General features: G+C 43.7%; 1 protein-coding gene across 1 annotated transcript in view; it reads right to left on the bottom strand.

Moving 5' to 3' along the window:
* LOC144507160 (SERTA domain-containing protein 2-like) overlaps window positions 1-27,267 on the bottom strand; it is a 47,857-nt gene extending 20,590 nt beyond the window's left edge. The window contains exon 1 of the mRNA XM_078233973.1: window positions 27,045-27,267. The gene's annotated coding sequence lies outside the window, so the exon portion shown is untranslated. The remainder of the gene's footprint in view (window positions 1-27,044) is intronic.
* Window positions 27,268-27,804: the final 537 nt, after the last annotated feature.

Here is a 27,804-nt window from a genome sequence, read left to right as displayed (position 1 = left end):
TCATAACCCGTTATGTGAAAAGGTTTCTCCAGTGTTTCTTCTGAATCTCTTTGCGTCTGATCTTCCATCAATTCCCCTCATTCCGGACCTTTCAACTACTGGAAACAGTCTATCTACCCTGTCATTCCCACTACACTCCCAATACCTTTTCTATTGTTTATAGTGCCTTAAATAGGCAAATAAATAAACATCTCCATCAGGAATATACCATTTGCAATAACATTTCTCCCAAGATTGGGGATGTCAACGTGGCTGAAACCACAGATGAAAAATGCACATCACTGAAACACAAATGACCAAAGTGTACAATTAAGTAGCGTTTCAAGCTTCTAATGAGGATTTTTTGCCCCAAGTTTCAACATTCATAGTACATTTCCTAAGCATTCCTAATGAAATTCTTGAACTTGCATATCAGTTTAACAGCGAACCCCCGCTCCCCACCTCACTCAGCCACAATTCAAGGAAGAAGATAACTAAATTGTCACAGTGCAACTTAATTACTGCCGAAATCAAATGCTCGATGGCTGGTCAAATGAAAAGGAAGTGTAAAATAGGCAAACACACACACATGGCCACACTGTAAATTTTCTTGGAATTAAGATTTACTTTACATCTGGTTTGTCACTCAAATACACATTTTAAATATCTTCAACAGATGCATATTCTTTAATCATAATTCACCAAATCATATCTTGGCCTAAAGAATGTTGTTTCGTACAATCAGCGCAGATCCATTCCACTTAACATTTCGTGAGGATTCCTTGTACCAAAGCTGCAAGAGCAGATTCATTCAGAATTTGCTGAACCAAAGTTTGATGCATACGAGTATTTACTCTTAGTTCTTTATGGTTTAATGTCCATTACATTTGTAGAAAAAAAATGTTAATCCGATGTACATTTCGTTTGAAATTGTATGCAGTCATACTTTTCGATAATATCCGAAAATTTCAAGGGCCGCTGAAATGTCCTTCGTCTACCCTGGCAGGACCATAGGATGTATGATGTCAGCCCTAATTGCTTTGTCTTCCCTTAGCTTAACCAGTTCCTTTTATGTATAATAATATCACTAATCTCACTCCCAACTATTTCAGGATTCATCTCCTTCCCTGATACACTTCTTGTTAAAGACTGATGTGACGTATTTATTAAATACCTGCACCAGTTTTTGATAATCACTTACAACGCCCTCCTCTTAAGAACCCCACACCAGTTAGCCATTCTCTTTCCATTGATAAACATGCGACATTCAGTTCCTTTTGATGTTTTTTTTAAACTGTTTTGCTCATAATCCCTCATAGGTTTTCATATCCCACCCTCAACATGGCAGCACAGTGGTTAGCATTGCTGCCTCACAGCGCCAGGGACCCAGGTTCAATTCCGGCCTCGGGCCACTGTCTGTGTGGAGTTTGCACGTTCACCCCGTGTCTACATGGGTTTCCTTCGAGTGCCCCGGTTTCCTCCCACAGTCCAAAAATGAGGGTTAGGTGAATTGGTCATGCTAAATTGACCCTAGTATCAGGGGGATTAACAGGGTAAATATGTGGGGTTGCGGGAATAGGGCCTGGGTGGGATTGTGGTAGGTGCAGACTCGATGGGCCGAATGGCCTCCTTATGCACTGTAGGGATTCTACGACCTCCTATTTCCTCATATTCTCCTTTAGCTTTCTAATTATTATTCTTTGGTCCCCATAAGCCCTTTCTCCAACTGTTTTTGGTTTCTAACCTTTTCTCTATATTTATCCATGAAATTCCAAAACTACTTTCCTGCTTATCCCGTACCTTTGCAATCTCTTTTTAAACCAATTCCACTATTTCTCTACAGTCCTCTCTGTCAAGTTCTCACTCTCCTTCACCTCAAGTTAGTTTTTTCACCTTCCTAATATCTAATCTAAACTAATTTTGTGTTCTAGGTTTGTATGGCTATTTTCCCTTTATAGTTGTATTTTAAAGCTCACCTGTCACTATTCCCAAGATGCTCACCCACATTTATCTCCTTGATCTATTTCATTATTCATAAACAGATCGAGCAGTGTCTATATCCTTGAAGGCCTATGAGAAAACATTTTATGGAAGGAGTTCTGTATACATTCTGTATACAGAGAGGAAGACAAGGCAGAAAAAGGGTCAGATGTCAGAAGGATAATACAATTGAGAACCATGTTTTTTTATTCATTCATGGGATATGGGCATCACTGGCTGGTCAGCATTTATTGCCCATCCCTATTTCCCAAGGGCAGTCAAGAGTCAACCACATTGCTTTGGCTCAGGAGTCACATGTAGCCCAGACCAGGTAAGGATGGCAGATTTCCTTCCCTAAAAGACATTAGTGAACCAAATGGGTTTATGGTCATCAGTAGATTCTTAATTCCAGATCTTTTATTGAATTCAAATTCCACCATCTACTGTGGCAGGATTCAAACCTGGTCCCCAGAACATTAGCTGAGTTTCTGGATTAATAGTCCAGTGATAATACCACTAGGCCATTGCCTTCCCTAAACTAATTTGTTTGAGTTTTTTAATGAAGGAACAGAGGGCATCAATGAGGCCAAAGAGGTTGATGTGGTATACAGGACTTCCAAAAAGCATTTGATAAAGTGCTACACAACAGATTTGTGAACAAAATTAGAGTTCATGGAATAAAAGCAACATGGATATCGGTTGAGTGGCAGGAAAGAGAGTAGTGCTGAATAACTGTTTTGCAGACTGGGGTACAGCTCCTCTGTGTTAAGAGCCATTGTTCTTCCTGTGATAGATTAATGACTTAGACCTTTATGGACAGGCCACATTTGCAAAATCTGTGGACAACAAAAACTTGGAAGTAGCGAGAACTGTGAAGAGGATAGTATTAAACTTCAAAAGGACGTAGAAGCAGTTAAGGCTACCTCATTGAATATTTTTAAGGCAAAGTCCACGAAAAGATCAGACATGATCCTATTGAATGGCAGAGCAGGCTCGAGGGGCCAGAGGCTTACTCCTGCTCCTAGTTCTTATGTTCTTATGAAAAGTTTGTGGATTGGGCAGACAAGTGGCAGATGTAATGCCGAGAATTGTGAAGTGTTTCATTTTGACTGCAAGGAATGGGAGAGGCAATACAGAACAAAGACTACAATTCTACAGGAGGTGCAGGAGCAAAGGGACTTGAAGGTATATGTGCACAAATTACTGAAGGTAGCAGGGCAGGCTGAGAGAGAAGTTAGTAAAGGATATAGGATCCTGGGCTTTATAAATAGGGGCATAAAGTACAAAAGGAGGAAAGTTACGATAGACCTGCATAAAACGGACATTCGGCCTCAACTGGAGTACTGCATCCAGTCCTAGGCACCACAATATAGAAAGTATGTGAAGGCATTAGAGAGATTGTAGAAAAGATTCACGAACATGGTGAAACTTCTTTACAGCTTCTGTCATTAGAATCTACAGTGTGCTGCCTGAGAGTGAGATGAAGTCTGGTTTAATCATGACTTTCAAGTCTTGGATCGTTATATAAAAAAGGAGCTCTGGGAAAAAGATAGGGGAGTGGCACTCAGTGCATTGCTAAGACAAATCCAATACAGACATGACGGACCGAATGACCTCTTTTTGTCTATAATTCTACGACAGTTTAGAAATTTCATTCCAGGTGAAGTATCATTTTAACAGCTACACTATTCCAATGTGTCAATGCCATCACCTATACTTAGCTAATGGGGCAGATCTGACTGAATTAACAGTCAGCAACCTTATATATAATGTGTGCTGGGCAGAGTATATCGTCATACACAATGAATGCTTCAATTATCAATTTTAGGAGTACCACAGTTTTTGTCATGGCTATGGTCAATCCCAAGATGGGGTGTAATGTTTATATTGTCAGCTTGGATCTTATTTGTCTCTCTTTTAGGAACCATAAATTGGATTTTGAATTTGGTTTTCGGAGCAAGCAAAGAATGGATTTGGGTTTGCCTGGTCCACTCTGAGCATTGGCTTTGTAACTTTAAGGATGGAGTAAAATATATATTTTTTAAATGTACCTACTTATACAGTGCCACTCCACAGGTTACAGGAAGTATGGATACCAAGTATATATTGAACAACATCAGCGTCCAAGTTACAAGGTGTAGAAGTTCTACTTCACAACCATGGGCTCAAAAACCGGTGTGCACCACACATTGGCCACACCAAGAGAATTACAAAACACAAAACTGCGCACCTCCAGCCTGCTATTTTCCATTCATTAGATTTATGGTTGTTCCTGTGCTGGTGGCAAAAGGTGGAGGGATTATCTCCAGTGGAAAGCAGCAAGCCGAGGTCTAATAATGCAGATGAATACATATTTAACACTCTAGCGTAATTATTTTTGAGGATCAAGCAGTGTTTGTGCTGGACATTCCCCGTGATATGAGATGGGCAGACTCTAAGTTTATAATAACATAGATTATGCAGAATCATTGGACAGAGGAGACCCGAAGGCCGCTTTTTCATTTTGGTGATGCTCTTACATTAGAATGCACTTATAAAGGGGAGCAGATTAGCACATTGTATTAAATTAAGGTTTCTTCTGTTCAGTAAACTGTTGCATTTCAGGATCTCTCTGGTACTTTAAATAATGCTTAACCCCCCAAATTCTGAAATCTTAATATATTCAGTAGATAAATAGCTGACTGCTACTATTGTCATTTAACAAGTTAAACTGAGTTTCAATTGTATCCTCTCAGCATATTTTTTTATGAATAAAGTAATTTAATCACTTACTGAAAATCTGACTTTAAATATAGTTGCTCAAAAATATTGCCCAAAATAGCAGAAAAGAACACAAGATACTGAACTGAAAGCCATTTACAGGGGACACCAGAGTGTGATCTTATGTAATTGAAGTGGGTAAACATGGTTCCATCTGCAACCCACGCGAGTAACGCAGTGAAGGGTGACCCCCTGTTGCATACCATAGTGACTTAACTTGATTTGATTCCTGTCATGGCAATGATATCTTCTTAGTGCCTTAATGCTAGAGTTTACCTTTGGACATCAGGGACCTGAAACATATTTTAGTGAGATTTTCTCATAAACGCTATAAAGCTAACAACTTCAGTGTTCAGTTGTGGCATCAGTTTCATGTCACTGCACATTTTGCTTATGGTTTGAAAATATTTATGTCACGACATGCAGCACAAACAGAAATAATCGCTACTTAGCCTTGTAACTTTGGGCAATAGGAAATGAAAGGAGTGTGTGCTCATTTATGGAACAGTTTGTGATGTCTTTCACATACCACAGGAAACAAAGAGAGAGAATCAGGAGAAAAATATGCAGCGTGTCTCTTGACAAAAACTACTGAATTTAAATTATTGATCTGCAACTTGTCCTATTTTATCCCATTTTTATTGGAATCACAGAAAAAAAGTTATGGTGTGGCCATTCAGCCCAATGTCTCTGCGCTGGCCAAAGAGAAAAAAGAAACCAGCCGGTCATTTTAATCCCATTTTTCAGATCCTAGTTTGTAGCCTTGCAGGTTGCAGCACCTCAGAGGAAGATCCAGTTGCCTTTTAAATGAGTTGAGCATTTCAGCCTCAACTACAAGTTTAAGGATTGAATCTCAGACACCCAGAATGAAAACATTTTCCCCCCATGTCCCCTCTAATGCTTCTACCACCTTAAATCTACCCCCACTCTGCTAATTGATCTTCAGCCAGAGGACAGCATTTCATATGCTTCCTTGACCACATTGTCCACCTGTCCTGTTACCTTCAAGGATTTGTGGACATGCACTTCAAGGTCTCTCACTTCCTCAACCCTTCTCAATATCTTCCTATTTATTGAGTATCCCTTGTTTTGTTTGAACCTCCCCAAATGCATTATTACCTCACTCTTTTCCACATTGAATTCCATTTGCCACTTTTCTGTCCACTCAACCAAACCGTTGATATCATTCTGAAGTCGACAGCTGTCCTCTTCACTATCAACTACACGGACAACTTTTGCATCAGCAAATTTTCCAATCATGCCTCCCACGTTTTAAGTCTAAATCATTAATGCATACAACACACAGCAAGGTCCCTAACACCGAGCCCTGTGGAGCACCTTTGGAAACTGTTTCCCAGTCACAAAAACATCCATCGACTATTACCCTTTGTTTCCGGTCACTGAGCCAATTTTGGATCCAACCTGCCACCTTCCCCGTATCCCATGAGATCTCACTTTTCTGACCAGTCTGCCACGTGGGACCTTGTCAAATGCCTTACCGAAATTCGTGTAGATGATATCTACTGTATTATCATTGTTACGTCCTCAAAACATTCTATTAAATTGTGATTAATTTTAAATTGAACTAAATAAAATCTAGTAAAGCTCTGATGGAAGAACAATTTCTGGTTTGATTGTCTGTGCCCTTCATTTTCCAATGCTGCCATGTTGTGGGGAAGAGAGAAAATTCCATCACCCCTAGACCACCTGAGCTGGAGTGGATGAGGCTTGGATGGAATCCTCATCAGAGCTGGTGCAAGACCCTGGGAAAATACCAAATGAACGGCATGGAGAAGATAGCAAACAATGAGTTCTGCTTCAAATACAAACAAGATTAACTAACTTGAAAACCTTTCTGCTATGACCATTTATTTAACCCTTTCAAAATTAAATGACCTGATTAAATTGACAGTGGGCTAACTATACTTAAAAGTCAAAATATGCAAAACACCTAATATTGTGTGTGTAAAATCGGACTGCATGGTTAGTTCAGAGGGAGAGTGAATGGGATACGGTTAAACAGGGTTTTGCCTGCTTTGTCTGGGCGTTTCCCCAAGTGCTTCTGTTGGCAACTCTGGAGAAAAAAAAACTTACATTTCTTAGGCTGTCCCCAACTGTGCTTGCAGTAAGTCAAAAATAGTGCGATGGCCCTTCTGTACACCAAAGATGGGACATGGCCAAGCAAATGAGGTTAGTGTGGGTCTATTTGATCAATGGCCTGCGTATCAATAGATCATTCCTCAACCTCACCAAGGCAGTACTGACCTCCCGGTGACTCAGAGACAAGAGGGAAATCCTGGGGGCTGGCCTTCACCTGGAACTTAAATGGACCAATGCCATCTACTCGACAGAACAAGGAATCAATGAATTTCAGCTCCTGACAAACATATTGAATACTCTGGGCCAAACGCAAGAATGGTCAATAACATGCCTCTTAAAGAGTCAAAGTATATGAAATAATCCAGTATTCAAAAGGGAATTTCTCTTCCATCATTTAATAATTCCCCCCTTTTCTATTGCATTTTTTTGTTTGTTTTCTTTTTCCCCTTCTCACATAAAGCGACTCGAATTTTGCTGAGGTACGTTTCCCTGACAACAATTCTCACTGGGCTATGGTTCCCCGGCACCGATTCTCATTTCAGTACATTTATCTTCTCACTAACTCTAACTTCAGCATGGTTTCCCTAGCATTGACACTCCCGCGGGTACAGTTCCACAGGTACTGTCTCTCCTGGGATACAGTACCCATTGCAACAAATTCTGAGTTGTGCTTCCCCTGGTACAGACTCTCGCTGGGGTACAGTTCCACAGGCACTGACCCTCACTGGGGTACAGCAAGGACAAAGATCCCTCTGTCAAGACCTGCCAACCAATCGGATGGCAGGCAGCTCTTCAGTGCCAGCAGGGTCATCAGAAGTAATGGCCACTAGTGGTACTGCACCCTGCCCAGAGCAGCAACAAAGTAGGAGGCCCTGGAATGGAGATAAACGCGTGGGGCTCACCAACGCCAAATCAGGCAGGCCCCAAGAAGGATAGGCAGATCATCATCATGGAGGGAAATGGAGGATGGCTTTCTGAGGGGAGTGGCCCCTTGTTGGTAGCAGAGGGGAATAGGGGCCCTCTGTGGGTCACAGTGCCAGATCAGGAGGACCACTCCACCAAGCTGACAAGCATGACTCCAGCTTTTACCAGGAGTCGTTTTTACAGCAGTCTAGAAGGTGACTTCCTGATTCAACAGCCCCACACACCTCCCAAGCTGCTCCTGAAGGAGGATTGAATTCTGCCCCATATGGTTAACTCAATATTCAATTGCGATACGAGGCAGAGGTTTCATTCACCTGAGAGGGGAGGGCCAAAAAAGGGGGGATTCCCCAAAGACAGGCCGGTGGGGTGGGGGGAGGAGGAGATTGGTATTGACAGCTACCAGTCGCTAAGGCCAATTACAAGGCCTATTGGGGCCACTCTGTGGACACCAACTATGGAGAACCTTGATCAGGTGGCGAGACTGCCCTTCCACAATGATGACTTGGCAGCAGTGGCCTTTAGAAATGTTAAATTGATATAAGCTTTTCAGAGGACTCCATCTTGAGCCACATGCTCTCTCTCTTTCTCTTATCTACATCAGGAGCACTGGCCTTGGATGTTGGGGCTGCTGATCTGTCAGTGCTGGAGGGATTCCAACTGAATCATAGAACCCTACAGTGCAGAAAGAGGCCATTCGGCCCATCGAGTCTGCACCGACCACAATCCCACCCAGGCCCTACCCCCACATATTTTACCCGCTAATCCCTCTAACCTATGCATCTCAGGACACTAAGGGGCAATTTCTTTTAGCATGGCCAATCAACCTTACCCGCACATCTTTGGACTGTGGGAGGAAACCGGAGCACCCGGGAGGAAACCCACGCAGACACAAGGAGAATGTGCAAACTCCACACAGACAGTGACCCGAGCCGGGAATCGAACCCAGGTCCCTGGAGCTGTGAAGCAGCAGTGCTAACCACTGTGCTACCGTGCCGCCTGTACGGAGCCTCGCCTTAGGAGCCTGCCTCCGTCCTTGATTGGATGGCAAGCATGCACCTAGGCCACCAACTGGCTTGCTCTTCCACGGAAAGATGCCAATGCTTTGTTGCTGCGACAGTAATCACCAACTCATATGTGAGGGAGGCAAGGGCTGGGTTGCTGTCCTGTCTCATGTACCAAGTTACTGATCCAATACTTCCTAAACTAGCGAGTACAACTGGAGTTAGCTGTGAGATTCCTTGAAATTAGTCTGCTGATTCTTATCCAGGCCCAAGTAAGCCACGGCCATTTTGACAACACCCATGGATCAATATGCCAGTGAGGTGACAATACCTAAACTGACAGAGCAAATCACCCTCCCATTTTACCAGCAATAACATATGCCAGTCAGACATATTTAAAGCAGCAACTGGTTTCATAGCAGTAATTTTTCTACTCTTTTTTTTTCCTCCACCCAGTTCTCGTCATCGCTTGAAGGTTTTGGCACAGTTCCATAGGTGCAGCAGCCCCAGAATATCTCACTGAAGAGGCCACAGCGATCAGCAACAGGATATTATGCTTATTTTTCTCCTCCAAGGCTCTGATATAAATCACCGCATCGCTACTGTTGTTGTATCCGAGACCACCTAACCCAACACAAACCCCTGAAATTTCGCATGGGATCCTCCTGAGCTCTGTGACTTAATATTAGATCCAAGCAGTGCGTTTACCCAGCTCGACCTTGGGCAGCCAAATTTTTTTGAAGTAGTTGTTCTCTTCTTCACAATCACAGAATCGTTAAGAATACCGGTGGAGGAGGAGGAGGAAGGGACTGAAGTTCCTCAGTTTCAAATTTAAGAACGTACACAATCGGAGTCAACAGAAATCAGTGTTGTGATTATACATTACTATGACGGCAATATAATCTACCTACTACGATGGGAATAGCTGGTGCCTCAGGAAGGCAAGAAGCACTAGGCCTGACAACAAGCAACAGCAGGCAGATTTTTACATTCCACCGCTGGCAGATTTTCAGACAGAGAAGGAGGGCTGCAAGATTCTTCCAGTGTCCACCCCTCCCCCCCTTTCCTCCATTTTCCATGACTCCACCATCCGAAAAATCCTGCCCCAGAACTCTCACTTCCTCAATGCGGGACATCAACGGAATTGGAAGTTCCAATCACAAGACCCATTCAGACAAAGGAACATTCCTTACAAAAAAACAAAGGTGTGTAAATACTAATAACAAATCATATGGGGGCCAGCCATGGCTCGGTTGGTAGCACTCTTGCCTCCGAGACAGAGGTTGTGGTTTTGAGCTCCCGAGGGAATACTGCACTCGAAGAGATGTGTGCCGGAATTCTATCGCCCCACCTGCCACGGGAATCGACACGGGCGAGGGGTGGACAATGGGAAGGTCTGCTGACCTTGGGCAGGATATTCCAGTCTCAGGTTGAGCGAGGCCATAAAATCCCGCCCGTGATCTTTTGGATGAGACGTTAAACCAAGGTCCTGTTTGTTCCCTCAACTGGATGTAAAAGATCGCATGGTATTATTTTAAAGAAGAGCTGGAAAGTTGTCCCTAATGTCCTTCATCCCCCAATTATCTACAGGGAAACAGATTATTTGGGTCATTATCACATTGTTGTATGCGTGAGCTTGCTCTCTGCAAATTGGTTGCTGTGTTTCCTACATTTCAACAGGGAGTACATTCCAAAAGTACTTCAGTGACTGTGGAGCAATTTGGGAGGTCCTGAAGTCAGGACTGAAATTTTCTGGGTCCTCCTCCTGGCGGGATCTTCTGGTCCCACGGATGGTGACCCCATGGCACATTCCCCAGCAGCAGAGGGTGCAGTGCACGCAAAACCCCGTAGACATCAGCGGGACTGGAGGATTCCCCCTACCAGGCCATCTCTGCCACTGGAAAATCCTGCTCTATATAAATGCAAGCCTATTTGTTTCAATCTAGGAATACTGATTTTCCAGAAGATTTGACTTATACCCAACCCTCAAATGTACATGATGTTAAATTACAGTGTACTACTGAACCTGCTTTCATTTGTTGTTGAATTCTGCCTAATGTGGAAGGAGATGGCCTTGTGGTATTATCGCTAAAATATAATCCAGAAACTCAGCTAATGTTCTGGGGCAGCACGGTGGCACAGTGGTTAGCACTGCTGCCTCACAGCTCCAGGGACCTGGGTTCGATTCCCGGCTTGGGTCACTGTCTGTGTGGAGTTTGCACATTCTCCCTGTGTCTGCGTGGCTTTCCTCCAGGTGCTCTGGTTTCCTCCCACCGTCCAAAGATGTGCATGTTAGGTTGATTGGCCATGACAAATTGACCCTAGTATCAGGGGGATTAACAGGGTAAAATGTGTGGGGTTAAGGGAACAGGGCCTGGGTGGGATTGCAGTCGGTACAGACACGATGGGCCAAATGGCCTCCTTCTGTACTGTAGGGATTCTATGAAAGTCTAAATCCTCTGTAAACCAGCATCCGGAGTGAGGTTCCCCTTTCCACCATTCTAAAATATTAAATAGTTTAAACACTAGCTCAGGGCACATAAACTTGGCACAATGTGGGATGATAAATACACAGACATTTTAAAGTTCGTATATTTGTCCAATTGTAGTTTGGAGTGATGAGAAAAGGAGCCTCAGTCAAGTTAAGAACAACCAAAAGTATTGAGGGAGATGTGGAGGATAACAGCAGCCATGCATTTTTCACTTCAGAAACAAACACCCTTCCCTTAATCAGGAAGCCATTTGCACAACAAACAGCCTCACAAGAAGAACATGGTGCTGCTGAGTGCCTAGACTCTTGCCAATTTCAGGTCTAAGGATAAATGTGGTAAACACACCGAGACCGGAGGGGAAAAAAAACAGGAATTCATGACAGGTTTTTCTTGCAACGTAGCTACAGTGCACTCAGTCATCAGATTAATATAACATATTATTGTACAGAAATTTTAAATCACAGGTTACACGCTCCACAAGCACTTACAAATAAAATGCATTTATTAATTCAAATGAATTGCTTTGTGAGGAAAATAAAAATTCCTGTAATAACATCAAAGTGGCTTAACCAACTGGATTCTGAAATGTTCATATTAAACGACTGAAAAAAAAAAATCTTGGTGAGCCAAACCTCACGTAAAAGAAGCTTATTTCACTACACCAATGCTACAAAGGCATGACATTCAATTTCCATGCTCCCTCTACAAGGGAGCTTATTCTTATGCAACCACAGCTCAAATACAACAGATACAAGATTGCCCCAATTAACTGCTCCCCTATTACTTGTGTTTGCAAGTGCATCCAAACTGGACAGATGGAAGTGGGGCCTGTGGGTTGTTTCAACTGCATGCAGCACTGTAACTTCATGCGCCTTACGTACACTTTAACATGCACTTTGGATCAGGGATTCAGGCTGTATAAATCCTACCAAGAATAAAACACTGCACAGAACACTTCTGATGAGGCCAGGTCTTTGCTGGCTTTTTAACTACTAGTTTGACGTGAACTATCAACCTGGAAATCTGGATGGAGACTTTTGCGGTATTGGACTTCAGTGATCTCTGGGAGGGAATTCTTCATTATAGAAAAAATTAAACTTCCATTATAAATTATTAACGCTGAAGTGCTTAAGGAAAAAGAAGTTACTCCGTGGAAGGAGATTTTGCTTGCAAACATTTAATCTTTCAATCACAGAAGCAACTTATCAATACTATCCAAGCTGTAGAAATAGTATTCAGCAGTTCTGTTTGTAAAACAAGGAATAGGAGGTTACAATTATGAAGAGACTCTAAGCAGTTATGGGTTTTTTCACTAACAACTTACATTTACACAAATAATTTAACATTGGAAAACATTTCATGCTACTTCATGACGACCTCAACAAAAAATATTTGCCACATGGAAGACATTAATAGGAGAGATCATCAAAAGCGTGGTCAAAGAAGATGGCTTCAGTAAGAGGAGGACCAGCAGAGTTTTAGGGAGGGAATTTCACAGCATAGGCAGAGATATTGATGTAAGGTGTTAGCTGAAGAGGACTTGGGGTGGGGTAGGACATGTTCAAAGCTTCAGCAGGACTGAAGTTACAGAGTGTGGAAGCCAGGTGAGCAGTGGAATAGCCAAGTCTATTGTGCCAAAGCGTGAATGAGAGTTAAGTAATAATTGGGCTAAGACTTCAATATTGTGGAAGTGGGCAATATCTATGATGAACCAACAAGAGCTTTGCTCAGGGTTGAGATGGACACGAAGTTGTAAACAGCATAGCTCAGTCTGAAAAAGTAGGCAGGGTGGGGAGTGGAATTGGTACCGAGGTACAGCATTTGTGGCAGGGGTTGGTGGCATTTGTCACCCCAATGGAGGCAACTGCAGCTCATTGAAGACTGGATGTGGGATAATCAGTACAGCAACAGGAGAGAGTCCAGAGAGCTGTATATCATCAGCGCACATTTGGAACCTGAGCGCACATTGGGAAATGACGTTGCAAGTAGAAGAAAGCATAGATCCTTGGGGGATTCCAGTCGCAACACTGAGGGGACAGGAAAATAAGCCATTGTTGAAGATGCTACAGTTATGACTAGAGAGGTGAGAATGAAGTCAATCAAGGGCGAGAGAGGTTTCAGAGGTTGACAGTGTGGCTGAGAAGTGAAGGAGGGAATCATTGAGGATGCCATTGATGGAATTGGTTTGAACAGTTTTGTTGTGATGGTTAGGGCAATGCAGAGATTCAAACAGGGATTTGCTTTCCATTCTGGGCCTAAGTCTTGTGATGAGGGTGCAAACTGGGAGTGTTTCCTGCCACATGTGGGAATTCACACAGAATTGCGCGATGTTGGGCTCATTAATTATGCAGTCAGGAGATTCCTACACATTGCAGGACAGGCGGACTGCATGAAGCCATCATGTCCAGGCGCCATATTTAAAAAGGTGCCTGTACATCAACTTCTTTGTCACAAGCTCACAACGGAAAGAGGATACGGCTTGGCAATCCCAGGGAGCTCTAGCCCCCAGATTCAGCAATGCTTCCCTCAGTGTGCTGCTCAGTGCACTAGAGGCCAAAAGGAGCATTCTGTCCCCGAAGATGGAAAGAGGCCAAACCGTGTGACCTATCCTGCATGGGAGGAAGTTGTCTGGTCAGTGTCCACAACCTCGACCTGAAGACTGTCCTGCAGGGCCAGAAAAGGATGAGTGGCCTCATCTGCGTCGCCAGGGTAAATGAATCCTCGGCTGCTCACCTCACCGAATGGCATCAAGGACATTAGCCTCAGTGGCAAATGCACCATCTGTGCACCCCATGCAACTACTCAACATGATAAAATGATGCCTCATCGCCCCACTGCAGTCCATCTAATCTGCAGGTGGACAGGCCACTGCAGGTCCCTGAGCCTTCCACACAGAGAACTCAGATGCAGTCTGAGCGGCAGCAGGCACCACTAATGACATGCTTCTGTGAGCCTTATAGTTCTATCTGAATATGCTCACCACCTTGGAGGGTGCTGCCCCAGAACCTTGTGGATAATCTGCAGTGTAACATAATCCAGTGGGTCGTTTGTAAGATTCATAAAACCCAATTGCTTTTAACCCCATCTTCTCTCTTTGCGTGAGAAACCTCCCAGCACAAAAGGAGAGGGAGAGAGAGTGAAGACAGGAGTGAGCCCGCCTGAACGGGGGAACCTTACAGGGTTTGAGGAGCAGGCAACTGAGCTGGCGGGGAGGAGTCAGACCAAGATAGTGCAGACTGAGAGGCCAGCAGGCAGCCTCCATCCAGTAAGGATCCAGACATATTGTGGTCACATAGAAACCCAAACATCATGCATTCCTCCATGCTGGAGGCAGCTCATGCAATCACTTGTTCTCTCCTCTCTCTCTTACAGGTGCCCAGCACGAGCCTTTCTTTACTCCTCATGTGCTCATCCGTTGAAATGCTTCAGTACTCTGTGCTGACATTCCCCTCCAGTTGAGCGAACCTGCCACTCTGCCCACTCCCCATGACCCAATGTCATTTCACACTGGCAGGAAACCAGTTTTTCAGCTAACACTGCATTGTACCCCCTCCACCACCGCCACCCACATTACACCCACCGCCATTAGGCCTAGAAACTCCCAGCCAGGATGGGATCTGGGAGAGAACAAGTGGGTCAAGGACTTAAAAGGAAAATAAAGTTGGAGATGAAGGAGTAGCTTGTAAAGATTGGGGGTTTAAGAATTTTTTTTTGGGGGGGGGGGGGGAAGTGATGAAAATTGTTACAGCACAGCAGGCCATTTGGCCCATTGTATCTGTCCTGGCTCTGCTATGGAGCAATTCACATTGGGTCACTTCCCCACATTTCTCCTTTTCAAAAATTTGGAAAATTTAGAAAAATGTGGAAAAATCTATGGCACAGAAGGAGGCCACTCTGCCCATCATGTCTGCGCCAGGCGGAAAACTCAGCCCCCCAACCTAATCCCATTCTCCAGTACTTGGTCCATAGCATTGGATGTTCCAGAACTTCAGGAGCATATCCAGACACCTTTTAAATGAGTTGAGGGTTTCTGCCTTCACTGCCCTTTCAGGCAGAGATTTCCAGACCCCCTATCATCCTCTGGGTGAAAAGTTTCTTTAAATAATTTCCCTCTAATCCTTCTACCAATCACTTTAAAGCTAATGTTGACATATCTGATAAGGGAAATCCACTCTGTCCAAGCCCCTCACAAACCTGTACACCCGAGTCTCAGCTAATAAAGGAAAATATTCCATATGCTTTCTTAACCATCTTATCAACCTGTCCTGCTACCTTCATGGTTCCGTGGACACGCATTCCAAGATCCCTCACTTTCTCTGAACCTCTCAGTATCCTCCCATTTACTGTCTTCATTTGCCTTGTTTGATCTTCCACAAATGCATCACCTCAGACTTGTCAGCTTGAATTCCATTTGCCACTTTTCTGCTCACCTGACCAGTCCATTGATATCTTCATGGAACCCCTCATAGAATCCCTCCAATGCAGAAGGAGGCCATTCGGCCCATTGAGTCTGCACCAACCACAATCCCACCTAGGCTCCATCCCCATAACCCCATGCATTTACCCTCGCTAGTCCCCCTGACACTAACGGGCAATTTAGCATGGCCAATCCACCTAACCCGCACATCTTTGGACTGTGGGAGGAAACCGGAGCACCCGGGAGAAAACCCATGCAGACACGGGGAGAACGTGCAAACTTCACACAGACAGTGACCCAAGCCAGGAATCGAACCCTGCTGTGAGGCAGCAGTGCTAACCACTGTGCCACCGTGCCGCCCATTTCTGCAGTCTACAGTTTCCCTCCTCACTATCAACCACAAGCCAATTTTTGAGTTGTCTGCAACATTCTTGATCATGCCCCCTATATTTAAGTACAAATTATTCATATACCACAAAAAGCAGGAGACCTGGTTCTGAACCTTACAGAACCCCACTGGAAACAGTCTTCTAGTCACAAAACATGTCATCTATTACCTTTTAATTCCTGCCACTGAACAGATTTTGTATCCAGCTTCCTACATTCCCCTGGATCACTGGAACCTTGTCAAAAGCCCTGCTAAAATCCATGTAGACCACATTAACTGCACTACCCTCATCAATTCTCCATGTTACCTCCTCAAAAAATTCACTTAAGTTCGTCACACACAATCTTCCCTTAACAAATCCATGCTGACCATCCTTGGTTATTCCGTGCCCTTCTAAGTGATACTCTATCCTGTCTCTCAGAATTGATTCCAATAATTTGTCCGTTACCAAGGTTGAACTGACTGCCCTGTCATTATTTGATGTATCCTTCACTCCATTTTTAAACAAAGGTACAATCCTCCAACACCACACCTGCATCCAGTGATAATTGGAAAATGATGGTCAAAGCATCCGTTACTTTTTCCCCTGGCTTCTTTTAACAGCCTGGGGTACTTGTCATCCGGACCTGGTGGTTTACCCATTTTCAAGAATGTTAATTCCCCTAATACTTCCTCTTGTCCTATGCTTATTCAATATTCCACACTCCTTAACTACAATATCTGCCTCAGCCCCCTCTTTAGTGAAGTCAAATGCAAAGTATTCATTAAGAACCATCCCCATATCTTCCACCTTCATACTAGGTTACCTTTTTGATCTTTTATGGACCCTACTCTTTCCTTAGTTATTCTCTTACTCTTAATGTATTGATAAAACATCTTTGAGTTCTCCTTGATTTTGCTTGCCAATTCTTTCATGTCCTCTTTGCTTTCCTAATTTCCTTTTCAATTTCACGCCTGCACTTTCTACACTCCTCTCAGCTTTCTGTAATTGAGTTCTTGGTGTCTGCCTTTCCTTTTTTTACTTTATCTTAACCTGTATGCTCCTTGACACAATAAGAAGTCTCACAACACCAGGTTAAAGTCCAACAGGTTTATTTGGTAGCAAAAGCCACTAGCTTTCGGAGCGCTGCCTCTTCATCAGGTGAGTGGGAGTTCTGTTCACAAACACGGCATATAAAGACACAAACTCAATTTACAAAATAATGGTTGGAATGCAAGTCTTTACAGGTAATCAAGTCTTAAAGATACAGACAATGTGAGTGGAGAGAGCGTTAAGCACAGGTTAAAGAGATGTGTATTGTCTCCAGACAGGACAGTTAGTGAGACTTTGCAAGTCCAGGCAAGTCATGGGGGTTACAGATAGTGTGACATGAACCCAAGATCCCGGTTGAGGCCTTCCTCATGTGTGCGGAACTTGGCTATCAGTCTCTGCTCAGCGACTCTACGTTGTCGTGTGTCGTGAAGGCCGCCTTGGAGAACGCTTACCCGAAGATCAGAGGCCGAATGCCCGTGACCGCTGAAGTGTGCCCCAACAGGAAGAGAACACCCTTGCCTGGTGATTGTCGAGCGGTGTTCATTCATCCGTTGTTGTAGCATCTGCATGGTCTCCCCAATATACCATGCCTCGTAGACAACGTTGTCTACCTGATACGCCGCAGGAAAGGATGTCCAAAAGCTAGTGGCTTTTGCTACCAAATAAACCTGTTGGACTTTAACCTGGTGTTGAGACTTCTTACTGTGCTTACCCCAGTCCAACGCCGGCATCTCCACATCATGCTCCATGACATGCAGCGGACTCTAGATTTGGCCGTGCCACCTTTTTGCCTTTTGCTAAATGACTCTTCAGCTGAGTAAAATTAACCTCAGCCCAATTTAAAACTTTAACTGCTGCTTCATCTTTGTCCTTTTCCATAATTATGTTAAAACTAATTGGATTATGATCACTACCACCAAAATGCTCATTCACTGCCACTCCTTCCATCTGTCCAGCTTCATTTCCAAAAACGTAAGTCCAGAACCATGCCCTCTCTTGTTGGACTTGCTACATACTGGCCAAAACCTCTGCCTGACGGCACCTCAAGAATTCTATTCCCTCCATTAATTTCACACTGAAGCTATCTCAGCTAATATGGAGGAAGTTAAAATTCTATTGTTTTTAAATCAGAGATTTGTCTACATACAAGTTCTTCCATCTCTGACTTTTTGAAGGCCTATAGCATGCTCCCAGTAACATTTTGCCCCTTTTTTGTTCCTTAGTGCAAGCCCTGTTGCCTCATTTGATAATCTTTCTATCACATCAGCCCTCCTCACAGCTGTCATTGATGCTCTTCAACCAAAATTGCCACCCCCTCCCTCCGTTTTTATCCCCCTCCCTATCTTTTCTGAAAACCCTGTAGCCAGGAATGTTGAGCGGTCATTCCTGTCCCTCTTTAAGCCATGTTTCTGTAATGGTTATAATATAATAATGCCACATTTCTATCTCTCAGCCTTGTGCCCTCAGCTCAGCTGCTTCATTTGCTATTCTCTTTGCATTGAAGTAGATACCTTGAGCGCTACAAACGCCTTTTTTAAACTTTCCTCACCTTTGTTTCCTCTGCCTTCCAGACTCATTCACTAATTTGCAGGCTTCCATTTTTGATGTTGTGCCATCTGAATTCACCCTCAGGTTCCTATCCCCCTGCCCAATTAGTTTAAACCCTTCCCAACAGCACCTACAAGCCTCTCTGCAAGGATATTTGTCCCTGCCCAGGTGAAGAGAAAACTGTCTGGCTTGTACAGGTCCTACCTCCTCTAGAACTAGCCCCAAAGCCTCAAGAATCTAAGGCCTCCCTCTTACACCATCTCTCCATCTATGCTTTCAGCTGTTCCAACCTCCTATTTCTATGCTCACTAGCGTATGGTACTGGGAATAATCTGGAGATTACCACTTTTGAGGTCCTGCCTTTTAATGTCTTCCCTAACCTCTGCCTGCAGGACCTAATCCCTTTTTCTACCTACATTGTTGACACCGAAATAGACCGTAACCTCCCCCCCTCCAGAATGTTCTGCAGCAGCTCAGTGACATCCATGATCCTGGTAAGAGGAAGGCAATATACCACCCTGGATTCATGTCTGTACCCACAAAACTGCCTGTCTGCTCCCCTAATTACAGAATCAACTATCACTATGGCTCTTCCAGTATTCTTTGTATCCCCTATACACCGGGGTGGCATGGTGGTTAGCACTGCTGCCTCACAGCACAGGGACACTGGTTTGATTCCCAGCTTAGGTCACTGTATGTGCGGAGTTTGCACGTTCCCCGTGTCTGTGTGGGTTTCCTCTGGGTGCTCCGGTTTCCTCCCACAGTCTGAAAGCCATGTTAAATTCTCCCTCATTGTACTCGAACAGGTACCGGAGTGTGGTGACTAGGGGATTTTCACAGTAACCTCATTGCAGTGTTAATGTAAGCCTACTTAGAACCATAGAACATTACAGCACAGGCCTTTTGGCCCTTCTTGCCTGTGCTGAACCATTTTTGTGCCTAGTCCCACTGACCTGCACCTATAGAAACTTGTAATACAAATAAATAAATTAAAAAATATATACTTGGCTGTGGCTGCATCCTGCAGATGAACCATCACCCTCATCAGTATTCAGAAGTGAATACTAGCTGGAAAGTGGGATACATTCAGAGCACTCCTGCTTCTTTTTGACCATCTGGTGGTCACCCATTCCTCGTCTCCCTGTATACCCTGAAGGCTAACCAATTCAAAAAGCCTGCTATCCATGTTGTTCTTAACTTCATGGATGCACCACAAATGTTAACTGCTGTTCAAGTTCTGAAACCCAAAACTCAAGCTACTGCAACGGATGAAATTTCCTGCAGAAATGATTATCCAGGACATGGGAAACATCCTGGAGTTCCCACATTGCAAAGGAAGTGCATTCTCAAAGTTGGAGTAGCCTGCCATTATGCTATTCATTAGCTAATAACCTTGTTACTGCTAATAAACCTTACTACTGCAAATCAACCATGTCAATACTAATAAACCTTCCAACTATTGATAAACTTTACTACTGCTGGTAATCCCTACTAATACTCTCTCTCGCGTTGATTCTGAAGCTGCTGACCCCACTTTCTCACCCATTTCCGCATTGGTTAATCCTCCAGAACCGCGCTGCTCTCTCTTCCCTTCCTGTGCTGATTATGACCCCGGGCATCTACACATCTACACACCTACACACACCTACACCTACCCCCACACACACACCTACCCCCACACACACACACACACACACACCCCCACAGAAGACTGACCCCCCTCTCTCCCCACCTCACGCTCTTAAACCCTCCGAAGCCTCACTGCATTCTTTCCCTGTCTCACACTGTTTAACAGTCCAAAGTCTCGCCCTAATATATTGAAGCACAGTGAAGAACCCTTTTCTGGTGATCTTTATTTATAAGGATTTGAAACTGGTTAAAATATAGAAAGCATTAATTAAACTCGTACAAGCAACATACAAAAACAAGTGACAGCACATGTAAAGTTTGTATTTCTGCACTTTGAAGTACCAATTTGCATTTATCTATGAGGTACATTCCATTACTAAACATCTGTAAATTAGTACAATGTTTCACTATAAAGAATCAGCTAAATGGAAACTGCTGGGGATCTTTGAATTTTCTCATAAGTTTAGACCTTGATTTGTACTCTGGTATCAGGATTCCACTTTATCTGCATGTCACTGTGCCAATTTGACGATTGCAAATTATTCTACAAATTCCTACTATCAGTGCAGTGCACAATTCAGATCAAAGATATTTTAGTTGTTCAGCCAAAGAACAATATTTTGCTAAATTTGACAATTAAAGAATAAACTTGCATTTATATAGCACCTTTTGCAATCTGAGAACATCCCAAAGAATGCCATGGCCAATTAAGTACTTTCGAAGTGTATTAATTGTTACCAAGACTCTGGTACCACTATTAATCCTGTATTGGTACTCTGTAAAAGATACTTAATCTCAGTTAGATACTAATACAACGTCCTCTTTATGGTAGAGTTAAGGAAAAAAAAACAGCTCAGTGGTAGAAACTATTTGTTGTAATTTTGTTGTAAATGTTTAGATGATTTGGAAAACATGATTTAAACCATCAAATGGCAATTTTTTTTTAAAATAGAGGTACATTGAAGAAAATAAATCTGTAACTTAAAATAGTTGTGGGATCTGTGATTGAGACAAACAAACACAATAACATAAAGAGAAACCTCCATCAACATAGAAGCAATACAAACTTCTATACGACAATACAGCTTCCTCAGAGAATATTCAAAACTTGTAATCAGTGTAGCAGACATGCAGATCACAGACATTTTTCATAATATTTGCATGTAAGAATTCCAAAGTGTTCTTTTGCAAGACTTTAATTTTATATAATAGAGTATAGATTTTGTGCTGCTCATATCCCAATAGGCACCATGGTCTATGCACTCATCACACCTTCGCACACTGGTCTACATTGGTTTCCTATCCAGCAATGCTTCAGTTTCAGAATCCTCATCCTTGTTTTCAAATTCCTTCAAGGCCTCGCCTCTCATCATCTCTGTAACCTCCTCCAATGTTAAAATCTTCTCAGATCCCTACACTTCTCCAAATTCTGGTCTCCTGTGAATCCCCAGTTTTAATCATTCCAATATTGCCGACCGTGCCTTCACTGCCTGGGCACTAAGCTGTGGATTTTTTTTCCCCTAAACCTCTCTTCTCCTTTACGACGCTCCTTAAAAACTACCTCTTTGACCAAGCTGTCAGTCATCGGCATTAATATCTCCTTATGTGGCTTGGTGTCAGATGCTGCTCATTAATGCTTCCGAGAAGTGCCTTGGAGTGTTTTAATATGTTAAAGGTGATACACAAATACGAGTTGTTGCTGTTGTTTCCATTCAACTATCAAGAGGGGGACCGAATCAGCTAACGTAAATAAAATTAAAAAGGAAATATCTCTTCTTAAAGTCTCAGGTTAAAAGCAGTACTTCTGAACTGCATTCACTGTTATTACATAAGTGTGTAGTGCTATATAATCAGCAGCCACGCCTTCAGCTACCAAGGTTTATGCTCTGAAATTCTCTTCTTCAACCTCTGACTCGCTCGCCTCCTTCAAGATGCTCTTTAAAACCTACCTCCCTGACCAAGCTTTTAGTCACCTGATACCTCCTCCTTTCATTAGGTATTAATTTCAGTCTGATTATACACGTGACGCATCTTGGGGCATATTGGTGCATTAAAGAGTAATTATTGTTGTAAGTTGTAGTCGTTATCTAATTTTGCTTATACTGTTAACTACTTGATCACACAATGTTAATTGTGAAAGTTAAAGTTAAGTGTATACAGTGGGGCACTCATTAGGTAATTACATAGCCACATATAAAGGGACACTTATTGACACTGGTGTGAGGTGCTATACATTTTTAAAGTCTCACTTTGTGAATAAATATAAAACCGAGTAAGGATTTACTACTGGTCTCCTCCTTCGCCAACTGACTGAAGTTTAACACAAGACATTTACAGAACAGTACAGTCCACCTTGATTTATCAATCCAGAATTCTAAATAATACAGGAGATCTTATGTATGTGCTTGTGTCACACGTAAAGATAATGCCAAACAGATCACAGTACCATCACAGAATTTAAGATAGCCTGACAAGCAATTAATTCAGAAAAGTGATTTGTGCAATTGAGTAGTTTAAATGACTTGAGCACCCACTTGGCTCAGTCAAAGAAGACAGAGGGTTGCAGTGGAAGGGTGTGTTTCTGAATGGAGGGCTGTGACAAGTGGCATTCCTCAGGGATCAGTGCTAGGACCTTTGCTGTTTGTTATATATATATATATTAAAAAATGATTTGGAGGAAAATATAACTGGTCTGATTAGTAAGTTTGCGGACGACACAAAGGTTAGTGGATTTACAGACAGCGATGAGGACCATCAGAGGATACAACAGGGTATATATAGATCGGTTGGAGACTTGGGCGGAGAGATGGCAGATGGTGTTTAATCCGGACAAATGTGAGGTAATGGATTTTGGAAGGTCTAATACCAATAGGAAATATACAGTAAATGGCTTCAGAGTATTGATAGGCAGAGGGATCTGGGTGTACAGGTACACAGATCACTGAAAGTGGCAACGCAGGTGGAGAAGGTAGTCAAGAAGGCATACGGCATGCTTGCCTTCATTGGCCGAGGCACTGAGTTTAAAAATTGGCAAGTTGGCATGTTGCAGCTTTATAGAACCTTAGTTAGGTCGCACTTGGAATATAGTGTTCAATTCTGGTCGCCACACTGGAGGCTTTGGAGAGGGTACAGAAAAGATTTACCAGGATATTGCCTGGTATGGAGGGCATTAGCTATGAGGAGGGGTTGGAGAAACTTGGTTTGTTCTCACTACAACGACGGAGGTTGAGGGGCGATCTGATAGAAGTCTACAAGATTATGAGAGGCATGGACAGAGTGGAAAGTCAGAAGCTTTTTCCCAGGGTGGAAGAGTCAATTACTAGGGCGCAAGGTTTAAAGGAGAAGTATGAGGCAAGTTTTTTTCTACACAGAGGGTGGTGGGTGCCTGGAACTCGCTGCCGGGGGAGGTAGTGGAAGCAGATACGATAGTGACTTTAAGGGGCATCTTGACAAATACATGAATAGGATGGGAATAGAGGGATGTGGTCCCCGGAAGGGTAGGGAATTTTAGTTCAGTTGGGTAACATGGTTGGTGCAGGCTTGGCGGGCCGAAGGGCCCATTTCTGTGCTGTAATTTTCTTTGTTCACCCATGTCCTCTAGTTCGGAACCTAATGCTAAATTACGTTTGAGCCAAAAAAAATTAATGGGAGATTAATTAATTTTGATTTGATGCACATTACAGTACAGGTGCATGCCATTTAAATGACTCTTTGGAGAGGCTGCATCACACTACACTCCTAAAACCCAGGCTTGCATTTAAATGTTTCAACATTAACATTGTCAGTGGCAGCGGTTGTCTTAAAAAAAATGTTTTATGCGACTTTACAGCTTTGAGAAATTATCAATAATGAACTTCGTAAAGGGATTTCATTTCCACTTATCATGAGGGGCCCACCTCCATAATCATCATAGAAATCAAAGAAACCCTACAGTGCAGAAAGAGGCCATTTGGCCCATCGAGTCTGCACCGACCACAATCCCACCCAGGCCTTACCCCATTATCCCTACACATTTACCCGCTAATCCCTCTAACCTACGCATCTCAGGACACTAAGGGGCAATTTTAGCATGGCCAATCAACCTAACCCGCATATCTTTGGACTGTGGGAGGAAACCGGAGCACCCGGAGGAAACTCACGCAGCCACGAGGAGAATGTGCAAACTCCACACAGACAGTGACCCAAGCCGGGAATCGAACCCAGGTCCCTGGAGCTGTGAAACAGCAGTGCTAATCACTGTGCTACCGTGGCACCCAAATGTTGCTTTAATTTATTTTATCAGTGTGTTTGTGATTATAGGACTGTCTTATTGCAAAGATTGAATATAGAAGGAAAATGTCAACATAACACTTGGTTACAAAGGACAGCTGACTGCATCAAGCATAAAGCCCAATCAATTCTTGATTTTTCATATTGTTCCTGAAGCAACTTCCATTTTAATGAAAGCGTATAATAATAATCTAACATGTTTTCTTACACAAGTAAATTTAGCAGGCATTATAAAGACAATACCTGTCACATGAAATCCCACCACCAGTAGGTACATTCTTGATTTCTCAGACATGCACAATGTATTTAAGGCTCCAGTTAGACTGCCACCTTTGAATTAATGTGGAACAGTTTTGAATACATGCCAAAACAAAAATGGCAGTGAAGAATGAGCCCCCTTCATGAGGCCATCTCATACCAAGTTAAAGTCATATTGCATGTCTGAAATGTGCGCATTTTCTGGCAGTCTTAGTGTAGACTGTATAGAATCAGACTGCCACCATTTGAAACTGTTCAGTCAGTAATCATTGCCCACCCCAAATGTCTGTCAACCACTCATGCTGGATGGGTAGCAGCAATCCTCTAACATCTCTCCCAAAAGGTTTTTGATCATGCCAGAGCCTAGACAGCAACTATCAAAAGGCTATTCAACCAGAGGAACAAATAAGTGGCCATGATCAATTTTAACCTTACTGTTCACTGTGTATCACACAGAGACACTTTTCAGCAGTAGTCATTAGGTGAACAGCAGTCAGGTCCCAAGTTAATGTTTACACTTTCTTACACAGAGTACAGTGACAAACGTACGTCTGCTGTAGATACCTTCTTAGGTTCAATAGCATCAGTTACTCTTTCGATAAGTCTGAAATCATTTTATATCTCACATCCACCTGTAGGATGGTAAAATCTGAGAAGAGGGGAAGGAAACCTTTCGTGCAAAACATGTTAAAAGGCTCTGACAAAGGGTCATCCTGACTCAAAACGTTGGCTCTACTCTCTCTCCACAAATGCTGTCAGACCTGCTGAGATTTTCCAGCATTTTCTGTTTTCGTTTCAGATTCCAGCATCGGCAGTATTTTGCCTTAATGCTAAAAGGCTAATCTTGGCCTCTAAAGTGGATCTCTAAATAAAAATTAGTTTTCAGATAAAAGGGCCTTGCAATCTGGACCAAATATTTGTGCTGCTTTATTTTTTTCAATCCCACTAAAGTTGGGGCAAATCTCCACCAAGTGAGTCAAGACTTGTATGAAATTTGCTGCTTTATTCTACTAGTATCCGCAGTATTTTGCTGCTTTATTCTACAGAACCGTTACAATCAGTTTTACTTACTACCATTAATACAACTTGTTGTTGCATAATGAATAAAAGACATGCTGTTCAGAAAGACGTCCTTCTTTATTTAAAGCTAATTTTCTGACTCCGCCTCCTATATGACCCATCCTCCTCACTGCTGCTCCAATGGCCCTGGGTTTTTTTAAGCTTAACTCCAGTGTCAGCTTTAAGTCTCCACCCTGCACCCCACCCCCACCCCGCCAGGGAGGAATCCACCAGCCTAACTTACAGATATCGAAAGAAATAGTCCTCCCCAACAGCAATGAGTGAGGTCAATCACGAGAAGAACCTAAAAGGATCTTTCATTGTCTCCAGGGCACAGGCCCAAGACACTCCATCTGAAAACTCATTTATATTTAGAAACCCCCCCCCCCCCCCCAAGAGGACAAGATTTAAACATCAAAGTTTCCTATCCCTTTTTTTCACAGCACCCAGTGTGTCAGATTTGTAAGAGTTCTGGTTGACCCCAACTTACTCAAGGCAGGCCAGGATCAAACAGGTATCTTCCTGGATTATATGCTATCTTACATGTTAATATCATATAACATACATCGGGGCATTAGTTATTCAACCTCCTTTCAGTTAATCTTCATGATGGACTATGATTCCACCTCTCCCCGGTCCCCATTCTGTCCCCCGCTTATTCTTTCCTGAATCGGGACACTAAAAGATCGACTCCTCCATCCGTCAAACTGTCATGTTTGGCCAAACCCGGTACATCAAATCAAGCGGAACAACCAGTCCTCCCCCCCCAAAAAAAAGCACTTGGGGAGTCGGATGGGCTGGAGCAGCGAGACAATGTGCCAACATTTAACTCAAGGGGCTTCGCGATTTGGAGAAACATTAGTCAGTGAGGGATGGTTAAAAACGCAGCGCAATGTTTAGCGCTGGGAGGACGGATCCCAGCCAAGTGGACGCTGAGAAACAGCTCCATTCCACCCCCACCCACAGCCGCTCGGAAACATCGCGTCCACTTTGGACGAAGTGAGCTTTGCTGAATGGGTTTGCTTCGCCTTTTGCTGCTGGAGCCTCAAACACAAACCTGTCAGGATGACTTTCTGACTTGTGTAGTGTTACAGAGACACGGTGTGTCTGAAGCATTTTAGCCCCACTTGTAAGTAAGGGACGCTTTTGCACACCAGAAGAAAAATATATATAAACCCGGGAGCCTGTCCACAGTTCCGACACCCACCTTAATACAGAGGAGACTTTTGCAACTTCCTTCTGTCGAGCACTCGGACAGATTTCGGAGAGATTGCCTTTATTTTCGCGGAAAAGTGTTCCCTCGGAGGCATTCGCCCGGATACATTTGGGATCTACATGGTTAAAGAGCCCTCCGTTAGCTCTGCGCACACACAGGCTGCCGCTCCCAAACGCGATCCCCCTCCCGTTCCCCGAGCTGCCGGTCTCGCCGCTCCGGGGGCTCGGAGCCTGGAAACTACGGGAAAGGATACTCGCTGATTGACAGCTCGTCAGGTGCGCGCCCCGTGATTGGAGGGAAACGTCGCCCGGGCAACATGATCCGGCCGCTCATTGGCCGCCGGCTTGTATCAGTCGCTGGTCCACCCCGCCCCCTTTCCCGGCTTTCACCAATCAGAGCGGTGGGAAGAGTGTGCGGCAAGGCAAGCGCGTGCCCGCCCTCCGCCCCGCCCCGCCCAGCGGAAGCGTGGGCAGCTCCCTCAGCATAGAGTATACCACACTGTGTACCTCCCAGCACATACCGTCACCCTCACCACAGTGTACTGCTGCTGTCCACACAGTATACCTCCCAGCATATACCATCACCCTCACCACGGAGTGTACTGCTGCTGTCCCCACAGTATACCTCCCAGCATATACCATCACCCTCACCACAGAGTGTACTGCTGCTGTCCACACAGTATACCTCCCAGCATATACCATCACCCTCACCACGGAGTGTACTGCTGCTGTCCCCACAGTATACCTCCCAG

The sequence above is a fragment of the Mustelus asterias genome, chromosome 18, assembly GCF_964213995.1.
Source record: "Mustelus asterias chromosome 18, sMusAst1.hap1.1, whole genome shotgun sequence".
Taxonomy (NCBI): Eukaryota; Metazoa; Chordata; class Chondrichthyes; order Carcharhiniformes; family Triakidae; genus Mustelus; species Mustelus asterias.
Note: the sequence above shows the minus strand (reverse complement) of the source record. Positions and strands in the feature narration are given on the sequence as shown.